The 13,994-nt window shown below is 44.4% G+C and overlaps 1 protein-coding gene across 1 annotated transcript in view; it reads right to left on the reverse strand.

Annotated features, from left to right (window-relative positions):
• The window catches only part of Plxna4 (plexin A4), a 446,010-nt gene that overhangs the window by 374,250 nt on the left and 57,766 nt on the right, over positions 1-13,994 (reverse strand). The window lies entirely within an intron of this gene.

The following is a 13,994-nucleotide window of genomic DNA, read 5'->3' on the forward strand; positions in this document are numbered from 1 at the left end:
CAAGGACCATTCATGGAGATAACCTAGAACCCCTGCACAGATATAGCCCATGGTGGTTCAGTGTCCAAGTGGGTTCCATAGTAATGAGAACAGGGACTGCTTCTGACATGAACTGATTGGCCTGCTCTTTGATTACTTCCCCCTGAGTAGGGAGCAGCCTTACCAGGCCACAGAGGAAAACAATGCAGACAATCCTGATGAGACCTGATAGAGTAGGATCAGAAGGAAGGAGAGGAAAACCTCCCCTATCAGTGGACTGGAGGAGGGGCATGAGTGAAGGGTGAGGAAGGGTGGAATTGGGAGGGGAGGGGGGAGAGAGCTACAGGGGGGATACAAAGTGAATAAACTATGATTAATAAAAATAAAAATGATACAAAAAAAGAAAAAATATGTGAGTGAACTATGGTAGGGCTTTGTGGTGCCTACAGATCTGCCTGAATTCACTACGTACACAAACTGACCTGTCTTGGGAAAGCCAGGTGCCAGCTTAGCTGCAGGAGATGGTTATCTTGGTGATGGCAGCCCTGGTACACCTTTATTGTAATAATTATGGTGATAATGGTGGTAGTGATGAGTAGGATGATAGCAGTGCTGCTGATAAGAAACAATTGCCTACTGAGTATCTGGCTTTGCACCAATCCCTGTCCAATACCTCTTCCAACTGAGCCCCAAGGGGGTCCAAAGTTAGTGATCCTAGTGAGCAGCATCAATGAAAGCTAGAGGGGGAAGGGCATCTGTACTATGCTCTATGTCTCCAGGTTCTGTGGACCATCTCCTGCCCACTTTCTTATGCTTAAGAGATAGTAGCTTTAACCTCATTGTTATTACCTCAAAATACAGCACTACCCCCTAAAGAAAACAATTTTTCACGGAGACTTTTATTAACTTCTGCTCAAAAGACCAAATTTGCACATTTTGTTTCCTGCCAGAACCATAACTGCTGACAACAGAGGGGCGTGGTCATTTTACACCACATTTTACAGCTAAGGAATGTGAGCTTAGGGGACTTTTGCGTCTTGTACCACCAATACTGGGAAAGGTGGCTGAGGCAGTCCATAATAGGTCCTTAACCATCTCATTTCATCCCAGCCTCTCACAGCAAGGGCTAGACTGTATTTCCTGTTACCTACAACAGAATTGTTAAGGCTTACTTCTTTTTGTGGGCAACTCATTACAACTGCTGTTCCATGCCCTTTTTGTCTTTCCCGCCTCCTCTGTCAGATGGTACAGTGAGGTTAAACTGAAAGCCCACATCCTCTACAGTGGTCACCAACCCCCCTGAGTACATTACCCATCTGTGGGTTCTCCTTTCATTTTAATGAGATCTTGGTTGCCTCCTATGGTGAGGACTCCTCTGTCTCCTATAATGGGGACTCCCCTGCCTTCTATGATTTTCTTTGAAAGGAGAAAAAAATGCATTCAGAAATCACTGGTCTGGAAACAAACAAACAAATAAGCTAGAAAACAAATAAATAAATAATCTCTAGGGGACAAAATTGCCATCCATCCTAGCAGTTGCCTTTATTCCTATTCAATATACTTTCTGCATGAGTTTCCAGGGGACATCATGTTGTTTCCAGCTTGGATGAAATAAGGGCTAGTGGAATCGCCAATATCTTATTTAGGGGCACCTCAGCTCTGTAAGATTTCTCATTCCCCCAAGTGCCTAAAGAAATGAGGTTATGAGATGAGAAAAAAAAATGGTAAAGTAATAGAAATCATCCCAGAAGGAAGAAAGCATAGGTTAGCTGGACACCAAGAGAAGATGGAAAAAATAATGAAGACTTTATGTTATCAGCCAAAATCCTAAGAAAAAGCACCTCAACAAGACATTAGAGGAAAAGACTCTCATAGACGGAACCCTACCCTAACAGCAGTCTATAACCCAGGGGCCTTTGTGCACTTACCAACATAGCACATAGTGTCCTCAGAGCATGTGCAACACAGGCAAGATATTGTAGGACTTTTGGGTCAGGGTGTCAACTTAGTGTCAAGTCAGACAAAACCCACTAGAACCTAGCTTATTGCATGAGATGAAGTTGTGTGACATGTGACAACATGCTTTGGGAGTTCTTACTTGAGGAGAGGGAACAAGAAGCAGGCTACTGGAAACCTTGTCAGGGGGTAGAGTGTGAGGCAACCCATGAACTTGGAGAGGCCATGCAAAGCTAGAAGAAAAGTGCCTTCTTGGGATAGTGTCCACAATGGAAGTACCCAACCAGGGTGTGGATGAGGAAGCCTAGGCACAGAGAACACAGCTCAAGAAAGAGTCAGGAAGATGGTATGGCAGAAGAGAGAAAGCTATGAGCCCTGTTGGGATATTACCAAAAAGTCAAGACTAAGATGCACAGAGCTGAGGAAAGAAGACAAATAAGCAAAAAAAGAGAAGTTTCCCAGAGAGGTACCTCCATGCCCCTCTATAAAGCCTTCATCTTCACTTGGAGAAGAGGATTGGTGAGATACGAGAGCTAAATAGGTTCATTCTTAGTCACTAACACATCCATATCACCAGAGCCCTGCCAAGCACCCAGTGGAGGCTCAACAACTATTTCTTGCCTGGCAGAAAGAGGTGCCAGAAGCAGAAAGGACTAGCAGCATGTGTGCAGCACTGACTATACCCCAGACCCCATGCAAGCAAGGTTAATGCTCATTATCACGGATCTCCAGGGAGCAGGATAGCTTGACCTCTTCTTCGGGTGAGGTAGCCAGTTCTTCAAGAATATGTGGCCAGTGAGGCATAGTTAGTGGTGGGATCCAGGTCTGTACCACTGCAAAGTCCATTCATATTTCCAGAAATGCTTCATTCCAGAACCCAGAATATACAGCCCTTGGAGTTTCTATTTAATTCCTCAAAATAACTAGCACAGAGGTACCAGGGTATCACCTACCAAACCCAGGAAGAAATGGAAGTTCCTGTAGCCTTTAGGGCACTACTGGGAGAAGACACCTGTCAGAAGGTATGGTCACACGACAACTCGGAAATTACTGATGAGCACTTGACACAGGAACTCTGTTCATCACACAGTAGGTGCTCTTGCTGTTGTTAATAAATGAAATAAAATTAGAAAGATAAGGATTATGATAAGGGGTTGGTACCTACTAGTTAAAAAAAAAAAAAACATTTTTTTTTCAGGACAAGTAATAAGTTAAGACAGTTCCCCTTGAATTGCGTTTCCAAATCCAGAAAGCAGAGAAGATCCTAGAAATTTATTTTCTGAACGAAAATTTGTTAAATGATATACAAATCCCTGGTTTTAGAGACAATGAAGGTGATATCAAAAGGGGTCAAATGAAATCACAGAAGGTCCCATGGGATAAAAGGTCCCATGAAGGTTAGGGAGATGGCTCAGTTGTTGAAGTGCTTGCCATGCAAACATCAGAACTTGAATTTTTATCCCTAGGAAGCATGTTAAAAAGCCATGCATGCTGGTATATGTTTATAATCCCAGTCCTGGGGAGGGGAAGGCAGACAGATCCCTGGGTCTCCTTGGCCAGCCAGCCTGATAAAATCAGTGAGGTCAAGGCTAGTGAGAGACCTCATCTCAAATAACAAGGTAGACAGCACCTAACGAAAGATAGCAAGGTTGACCTCTAACCTCTACATATACACATTGAAAGGTGTATGTACTAGCACACATATGTATACCCACCTACCCCCACATGCATACACAATCAATCAATTGATTGTCACCGAAATATAAATAAAAGATGGTGGTGAGGGATAACTCAGACAACTGATTCCCCCGTCTATGTTCTTCCTATCACATTTGGCCTCTTCTGACTTTATCTAAACCTGTTCTGACATCTGCTCCCCAGCCTTTGAAAGTGACAGCTATTCAGGCACCATATGCTCTGCTGGCTAACATGGCTCTTACTGCAGCTCTGCCAACAGCCAAATTCCAGAAGGGCTGCTATGCTCACTCCAGACAGGCACAGGCAGGTTGGGGCACAACCACCAGCCCTCCAGAGGGAACTTTCAGCAGACCCTGTATTAGAGCATGCCATGTGCCTGCCACTTGGCCCACCTTACTGTACACTCACAGACCCACAGCTGATCCACAGTTCCACAGTCAGTACCAGGCAAGACAAGGAGGCTATAATCCTGACTTTACTGGGCAGGAAGGGTCCACCGCTCATTCACCATCTTCTATTAGGCACCAAAATGAGACACAGTTAGGCATCTAAACACTTATCACTTTCATCTGGGGTAGTGAAATCACTGTCTGAGGAAGAAGGGACACAGAAACAGTAACACATGATGGGAATGAATGGCCTGTCATTTTTCACCCCAGGGAAAAGACTGATTAGAAAACAAAGAACAGAGAAATGAAGAGGACATGATATGGACAAGCATGTGGATACCAGCTGAACTTACTGTGACTCACTGTGGGCCTGGCCAATGCCAGTTTTCCCACCCCAGCTCAGGACCCACAGATGAGCAGCCACCTCTCACTCAGGATTACTGAAGGTTGTTCTGACCTCATAAATCTGTAAAAATGGAGCTTCCAAAAGGTGGTGGTGTCTCTCCCAGAACATCAACTGATGTAAGTGATATCTTTAGCCCAGCATTGTCCTATTGGCACTCCTGGTCCAAAAAATTGGCCCAGAAAGGACCAATTTCCGATACTTGTATCACTTTTCATTCAAATAGCCTTTAGCTGATTGTAAAATAAATTTAAAATAAAAGGCACCAACCCTTATTCTTCCAGCTACAAGAGAAAATCATTTCAAAGGATTCCAAAGGGCTTCTTGAACCAGGCAGAGTGGGCAGGAGGTCAGAGGACAGGACACCCCACAGACCAAATCAAAGCCAAACACACTGCCACCTCCCTGTATGAAATCAGACTCTAATTCTGTGTGGTCTCGGGGGAGATGAAATTCATTTTTAGAAGCTGATCATCATTTTGATTAAAGCAGTTGGGACTGCCTTTGTTTTATATGGTAAGTTTTGAAGAGCTCAAACTCATTTTCATGAAGTGCTACCATCCTCTCAGATTCCTGAGTGGCAGAAAGAAAGTTATTACAGAGCAGTTTAAAATAGCAATTAGCTTACAAAATTGCTTCAGAATTTATAAGTCATCTTCATGTACATTGCCTCATTTTTTTATTTCATTGTTCACCATGACTCTGTTGGACTACCATTGACTATGGTCTCAGAAAGTACAGACTAAGAATTGCTGGGACCACCTGGGTACAGTGGCTCATGCCTTTAATCCCAGCATTTGTGGAGGCAGAGGCAGGTGAACGGCTGTGGGTTTGAGGCCAGCCTAACCTACAAAGCAAGTCCAGGACAGCCAAGGCTAAACAAAGAAACCCTGTCTCAAAAAACAAACACAAAAAATTCCTGGGTCCGTCTTGTAACCCGAGGGAGCAAGTGTGAAGATATCCTTGAAGAATGAAGTCATAAGAGAACAGAAGTGAGCAGAGATGCCCAATCCCAGCTAAAGTTGTATAGATGTCTAGGTGGTGTGCATGACACCATCTGCGTGCCTGTCCTGCCAAGATACATGAACCAAAAGCTTCCCCCTTTCCATAAGCTAGTTCAGGTTCAGTTTTCTGGAGTCACTAATGAAAGAAACTTGTTTTCTATTGGTGTGATAAAATACCATGACCAATGCAAGTTGAAGAGGCAAGGGTTTATTTCAGTTTATAACTTCACATCACAGTCCATCCCTGAGGAAAGTCAGGACAGGAACTCAAACAGGCAGGAACTTGGAGGCAGGCACTGGTGCAGAGGCCAAAGAAGGTATGTTGCTTACTGGTGTGTAAGGTATGGCTTGCTCAACCTATTTTCTTATACAGCTCAAGTCCATCTGCCCAGGGGTGGCTCTGTCCATAGTGGGGACTCCCACATCAATCTTTAATCAATAAAATGCCCTACCGCTTGCCCTACAGGCCAAAGTCATAGCATATTTTCACAGCCTAGAGTCCCTCTTCCCATTGAGTGCAATTCATATTAAATTGACAAAGAAGCTAACCAAGGTAAGTCCTCAGTCACACACAGAGAAATCCAGAAGTGTCTATTGCCACACCGTCTCTACCAGCTGTTTTCAGTGAGGTTTAGGAACAAGCCTAAGAGATTTGTGTATCCCCTGCCCACCAAGAGAAACTATACTTCTACAAGTGATGATGTATTATCCCAAGGAAGATTTAGGGGTGAGCATGGGTGTACAGACTTTCACAACCACATGTTGGTCCCCTTATCTTCAGGCTGTACCCACAAGCCCCCTAAGGTTTCCACCTGTTGATGGCTTTAGTGCCTGGAAGTTCATTCACTTCTGAAATGAAGCCTTCTCTGATTCCAGGAAGAGTCTAAGATGCCCTGATCAGGTGTTAATATAGGAACCAGTGCCCACCAGAGAATTGCAGATAACAAACTGCTAAACTTGTCCACATATGTTGTCCTCTTGAATATCTTGAGCCTCTTAAGAGTAAGGATCATGTGCTGGAAAAATGGCTTACCAGGTAAAGTGTCTGCCACCAAGTCTGATGGCCTAGTTCAGTTTCTAGGTTCCACATGGCAGGAGAGAACAGACACTTGAAAATTCTCTGATCTTCACATGGCATATATTCTCTCCATATGCACAATAAATAAATAAATGTAATATTTTTTAAATAATAAGGATTGGGCTGGAGAGATGGCTCAGTGATTAAGAGCACTGGCTCCCCTTCAAGAGGTCTTGAGTTCAATTCCCAGCAAACATATGGTGGCTCACAACCATCTGTAATGGAATCTGATTCCCACTTCTGGTGTGCATGAAAACAGAGCACTCATATACATAATAAAATAAATTTTAAAATCTTAAAAAAAATAATGAAGATCATGGTTTTTCATCACTAAATATCTCTAGTTCTAAGGTTAGGTCATGAGACACAGAAGGTATACAATAAATGTTTGAGAGTGAAGGGAAGAATGAAGAAATGCATGACTCATTCATGACAGAGTATATGAGATGGGAGCTGGTATCACTTATGGCTAAAATTCAAAGTAAATCTCGGTGCTGTGCCAACAAGGTCAAAAAGGGTATGGACTGACAAAGTTGGTTTTCTCTATTTAATCCAGAGCTTATAAATACTTAAAATACTCGATTTCATCCTTTCAAAATGTGAGTGCAAACACATCTGAGAAGCCACATCTTCCATACATGATTTACAAGGAGACCGGCAGTCCAACAGCTAGAATATTGTCACAAGTCACCTTGAGCCTACAAATTAGACTTTGCCCTACCCAGTCAAACTATCCAATGTAGTCCCTACCAAGGAAAAAATTCAGGGCCTGAGAAAGTTGCATTTAGGGGAAACAGCACAGTAGATACACATTTCTAGAAGTCAGCATGCATTCACTAGTTCATCTAATGACTTTTTTTCCCTAGTAAGTAATTGCTAATTGAACATATACCATAAAAGGAACAAAGGGTAGCTGGGAGCAAAGGGTAGCTCCTCTATAGCAGAATACAATGTCCATGCTTTCCAGTGCCCCAAGAGTCTCCTAGAGGAGCCCTAGCTGTCCCCAGTGCAGACCTCCACTTCTTCAGCCCTTATTAGAAGCCAGAGATTCCACCACCTTGGTTAGCTGTACACAGAGTATTGTACCCAGGAAACTGCATGAATGAATATGCTTGACAGAAAGCTAACTTTCTGGCAAAAATGTGTGATGTACCCATTCATGAGATGTCAGCATGCTGTCACCTGTGAGAGAGGATGTAAGCTACAGTGACCATCTCCTGGCCTTTACATTTGCACACAGTCTCCAAGTAGACCACATGGACAGTAACTATCATGATGACGTTCCAGGTAGACCACATGCACAGTGACTCTCATGGTAATATTCCCATGCCAAGCAGGGAACTGTGAATGTCACCTTGCTACATTTGAAAAATGCCCCTAAACTTTGTGAGTTGGAAATTTGATTCCTAAATTAGTATGTTGATGGTGTTTGGAGATAGAGTGTTTGGGAAGTAGTCAGGATTAAATAAGGTCATCAAGGTAGGACCCTTACGATGGCCAAGGCTTCATAAGAAGAGGAACAAGACTTGATCTTACACTTGTCGTTTGTCACCATGTGACACCCTCTGCACAAAGGCCCTTCATTGCATCATGCCATGTGCTTGGACTTCCTTGCCTAGAGAACTGTGAGCTAAAGAAGCTCCCATTCTTTGTAAATTTCCCACTCTGCTACTTTATCATAGCAACAGAAAATGGACTAAGATACTGCTTTGTTGGGGGGGTGGGGGGAAGAGGAGCTTTCCCTCCATGCTTCCTTCCCTCCTTCCTTCTCTCTCTCCCTCCCTGCCTGCCTCCCTCCCTTCATCCCTTCCTCCCTCTTTTCCTTTCTCCCTCCTTTCCTTTTCTTGCCCTCTTTCCCTCTCTCTCAAGCCTTAGACCTGGGTTCACTGAAAAGGCTATTGAAAATGCTACCATGGACAGGACTTTTAAATTCAGCCCAAGAGCCTCCACCATAGGATAAGTTGTTGCATCTGGGGACTAGAGCCAGCTTAACCTTAAGGCTTCCTTCTGTATTTCATTTCAACCTCCTCCCACCCCCTGGAGAGGTTCTCCTTGAGTGTAACCCCTGTCTTTATTCCCAGCAAAGCCACTTTGATGAAGCTCTTCATTATGAGTTTGAGGCAGCTCTTGATATCCCAGGCACAGTGACACCAAGAGGAAGTGAGGAGTCCCTAAGCAACGGCTCTCTCTACTCCAGGCCTGGCTGGGAAGATTTTAAAACACAGAACTTGTCAGGGAAGCCTGATACACACAGGAAAGGAATATTGACAGCTTCTTTCTAGTGTCTCATTTAAGAAAACTGGCTGGCCAGGAATTGGGGTTCAGATCCCCCTGCTGAGGCCTGGTATCAATCTGGCTGCTGTCTCCTGCCCCAGCTGCTCAGCACAGCTTATGTGAGTGCTCCTGCCTAGCTATCCAGTTTCCAGTAATGGTTTTCCATTGTCAGAGACCTGCACTGGTCTCTGAGAGACTGCACCCTCTGGATGCACAGAAATGGAGGGGCATCACGGGAAACTGACCAAAACATCCTGAAGCTGTAGCAAAGCGATGTTACTTTTGCTGTTTTGAAAGATGGTAGACAGCTGGGTCTCAAAAGGGGACCTGAGGCACACTTATTCTGTGCATGTGGCTTAAGGCTTCTATGGCTGATTGGTTTTCATCTGAAAAGGAGACCCAGATAGGTCTCCAGCCTCAGACTCTGGCCCAGCTTATTTCGATTGTTTTGAGCCCATCTGTCTTTTCCTGGATGAGAACTTACTCTGAAGAATCCTGTCTCCTCTCCCCAGCAGGAAAAGAGGCTGTATGTTCTTAGCTCACGGGCATCTGTGTTTATGCCCACAACATTCCCTGAAGCCTCTTCTCTCTGAAGTCCCATGAATCAGGACACTGTGGACACCAGGAACAGGTCTGCCAATTTTTCTTGATGTCTCATTTCCTCCCATCTGTAAACTGGTGTTTTTAGAACCCAGGTGGTAATGAGCATGTCCAAGTGCGCTTTTGGGAAGGTCAGACTTCCCAGAACATGGGTTACCTCAGATTTGAGGAGGGATCCTCAGACCATATTTGTAGAGACAGGCAGAGCTATGCATTGGTAGTGCCTGCAACAACCCAAACTGATTTTCACCAGATTATAGGCTGACCCTGAAGTCTCTCTCTTGAGACTACACCTTTCTTAAGTTGGCTGCCTAGCTACCCAACCTAAATTGTGGGGTGTCTTTGGCATGCCAACTATGCATGCCTGCCTTCAGAGACCTCAGGGTCCTCTTCTGTCGAGTGGGCCCACATCACTCTCCTTGGAGTTTACTTTTTCTCTTCTAAGAGGAAGGACCAAGGGGTAGGACACACTTCATTGGTTCTGCGTTGCTCCATCAGACCAACCACCACACCTGAGTGGCTCTAACATAAAGCCGCACATAAATGGATTCTGCCCCGTCTCCTCTCATTCCCTTAACAAGAAAGAGACAGGCATTCCCTTCCTCAACCTTTCCAACCTAGCCTCTCTCTCCCACCCCCTTTCTCTCTCTCTCTCTCTCTCTCTCTCTCTCTCTCTCTCTCTCTGTGTGTGTGTGTGTGTGTGTGTGTGTGTGTGTGTGTGTGTGTAATACTGAGAACTGAGCACAGGGACTTCTACATGCTAATCAACTGCTCTGCCACCAAGCTACATCCCAGGCCCCTAACCAGACTTTCATAGCTCAAGAGAGTGGTTAGATTTGGAAGCAACAAAAAAATAAATGCAGGGCTTCAGGGAATCAAACCTGAGAGGCCATGTTCTTGGGTTCTGAAGCCTGAGTATCTTTCCAATACCATCCCTGTCACTGCCACCTATATCAGAGTCAGGCAGCCATGGGTTTTCTAGCCCTAAAAGTCTTCAAGCAAAGAATCCAAAGCTTCATCAAACAATAGTACCATGGAGGAATTGACTTGAGGCACACTTGGCCAGATGACGGCACCTCCATTGTCCCCCAAAGTCTAGCAGTATGATTGCTCATATGTCCTCCTTGTTCCCCTACTCCATCCGTCCCTTTCTTTTTCAATCCTAGAGGAAATCAGGAAGTGAACAGTTGTCTGCCTTGACAGCCTATAGTCATGTAATTAGTGCTATTTAATCCCACGATGAGGCAAAGCTCATAAAACACAAAATACATTTCAGCTGTTTGCTGTGAATCCTGGCAGAAATCCCCACGGCAGCCGGAAGCTGAACAAAGTTATATTTGCTTCTTAAAAAATAAATAAATAAATTCAGAATGGAGGCAACAAAGTTTTGAAACCAGGCACTGATACTACCTGGCAATATGCAAAAGAGAAAGAGCAAGGGATTCTGGTCCCTAAAGTTTGGAAACCATTTCCATCGCCATGACAACGACAACTATTAAAAACATTTCCTATTGATTAAGTAATGGCATTATAATATGTCATTTCCTTGTAAGATTATTCTGGACTCACCCTCCCCTTACTCTCAAACACTGACACATGCCTTAAAATCTTTTCTCCAGTCACAGGATGGGAAGACACCATTCCTGTCCCATGTACTGGGCACAAACATGTGAGTCAGATCCTTAAGCTGAAACCTACAGCTTCTAGTAATTACTCCAGCTTATCTAACATTTCCCTACCTCCCAAATGCTGTTCCCCTGTCAGCCCCACTGCACCGATACTTCAGTATTTGTCTCAGCCACACATGGGGCAAGCAGCAGAAAATTGTGTCCTCTGTCCTGCTCTCATTCAAATGTGAAACTCAGACTGGTGCTGTATGATGTTTCCTCAGGAGATAGAAGGCATTTGTTTACCCCAGGAAAAGAAAGACTGGCAGACTGAGGAGAGGAGTCCATCAAAGTTCAATTTAATGATCTGGCATTCCTTATGGGTTCACTGGCACCTCATTGGCAACTCCACCATTGAGAAATCCCACCTGAGACAATTATTTATCTTTTACATAGTGGCAAATGGAACCCAGAGGTGGGACCTCATGAGGATTTTGTGAACCTCCCTCTCCTGGGGCAGTGGTGGGGATCTCATGATGATCTGCTGTGGTCATTATGGTGGCTCTGCCTCAACTGTATGCTCATGGCCAACCCAGTGCAAACAGCGACAACATTCTGTCAGGTGCCAGCATCACTGGAAGAGCAGAAGCCAAACCTCTGAAGTTAACCTGTATCCCCAAGTCAGGACCATACCCTCTTCCCAATGCTCTGAACATACTGATCCCATCCTGCAGTACCCCTGAGAATAAACTGTGACCTTTCTCTTTTCAAGATGACAAGAATTCAGAATTAAAGGAAGGTCCAAAACAAGGCCAGGCACATCCAAATAATACGGGATGCTTCTGATGCTCTCTTTCAAGATCTGCTCAGATCTGGGCCAGTGGACAAGGCACAAGTGGTGGGCCATCTACACAGAGAGTCAGATTGCTGTAAAGCCCAGGAGGCCTCTATGTGTTTCCAGTGGCTCCTCTGTGTCTACTCTGTACATCAGGCATGAACAGGAACACAGTTCCCCAGGCAGGGAGAAAGTGCCTGCCAGTTCACTGTCCTACACCATGAATCCACCTACATCATGACTACCACCTCTCAGGAGTGTAACATTTTGCCTTCAAGTAGCTCAAGGACACCAAACATGCATGATTCCAAAAGCATGTCACTATTCCCATCTAACCCATTCTGGATACTGTGTAGATGGGGACTAAGCCCATCACTAACTTCCCATATGTCCTAGTTGGGGTTTTTATTTTTGTGACAAAATACCACAATCAAAAGCAGCTCACAACTCTCCAGTCACCCTCCATCAATGAAGTCAGGGAAGATATTCAAAGCATGGGCCTGGAGGCAGACACTGAAGCAGAGACCATGGAAGAATGCTGCCTACTGGCTTGATCCCCATGGCTTGCTTATCCTACTTTCTTACACAACGCAGAAACATCCACCTAAGGGTAAAACCACCCACAGTATGCTGGGCCTTTCCATCAATCACTAATCAATAAAATGTCCCACAGACTTGTTTTCTCAGTTGAGAGTCCCTCTTCCTAAATGTCTCTAACTTGTGTCAAGGGGACAGAAACCTGACCAACACACCATATTAATGTTTCTGTTGATTCTATTTTTCCCTATAGTACAAAGCTTCCACAGAGTCATCACTGGAGGTTACATATGAAAAGTAGGAGAAATGAGCCTAGAAGGCCCAGGTGCAAATGTATGGTCCCTATCTGAGAAGAGAGAAGGCCATATTAGCATACCCAAATCTTTAAGTGTAATAACATTGACAGGCATCGGTGCTTGCATGTCATGAAACCTGGTGAGGGTCCACAGTTGGGCAAGTTTGGAAGAATACAGCAGATAGTGTGTCAAAGTCAACCACCAAGTAGGACAAATGTCTCATGTCTATTTGTGCATTTGTTCAACATATATGTAGCCCTCTGCGCTGTATACCAGTAACTTGCCATCTAAGAGTGAAGCCATGAATGAGACAACAATGCCTTTGATCCTAACAAACATATTGCTTAAGAAACAGACAGAAGTAGGGATGAACATACTAGCATATGTAGGCCTACTAGGCCTAGCATGTGTAAGGCTCTGGGTTCCATTCCCAGCACCATACACACATACACACACTTAGCATGTGCTAAGGAGGAAACAAAATATACAAAAATAGCTGGGTTTAGATAATATTGACACCTAAAAGAAAAGGCACAGGGATATTTTTTATAAATAAAATACCACAGGGGGAGGCATGGAGGAGTCTCAGTCAGCCAAATAATCTCCCTAAGGTGTGTTCACAGAGGGACTGATAGCCAGGGAGTAACAGCCATACAAAGATTTGGGGAATCTTCTAGGCCAAAAAAAAAATTGATCACAAAGACCATGAAAAATTAAAAAAACAAAAAACACCAAGGAAAAAGTAGAAGGCAGAGGGACCAGAAGATGTGGACTAAGCATGTGAGTGTGAAGCCCAAGAGGAAGGTGGCAGATACTGAAGGACAGTGAATCACAGAAAGAAGTTTGTGTTTATCCCAAACAGCATGCAAAGTCCCAAAAAGGGAAAAAGCAAGGAGTAACATGGTCGGGTGGGGGGTGGCAGCATGGAAAGCTGGTTGGCTCAGCCTGGCTGCAATGTTCAGAAGGGCTTGGATGGAAGAAGGGACCTGCAGGATGTCAGTGAGGAGTGTTGCCAGGCCTAAGCCAGAAGGCATGGTAGAAAATGAAGCATGGTTCCTCCAACATGCTTTCAGGGGCTTATGGAAGTGAAAGGGGAAGAAGAAAGAGGAATTCATCCTATCTCCAAGGTTTTGGGTATCCATGTGACAGGACGGTGCTGTCATTTTGATGATTAAAAAAGGACTGAGGAAGAACAGGTCATAGAGGTAAAGACATCAAGAGCTCTTTTTAGCATCTCAAGGGCTAGGTTGTCTGAAGAGGCTGTCCTGTCCACAATGATGCCTGCAAGAATCATCTAGGGGGAATGATTTATAAGAAACCCAAAGCTTGACATACGTG

Source organism: Psammomys obesus, unplaced genomic scaffold (assembly GCF_907164565.1).
Source record: "Psammomys obesus unplaced genomic scaffold, mPsaObe1.curated_primary_1811, whole genome shotgun sequence".
NCBI lineage: Eukaryota > Metazoa > Chordata > Mammalia > Rodentia > Muridae > Psammomys > Psammomys obesus.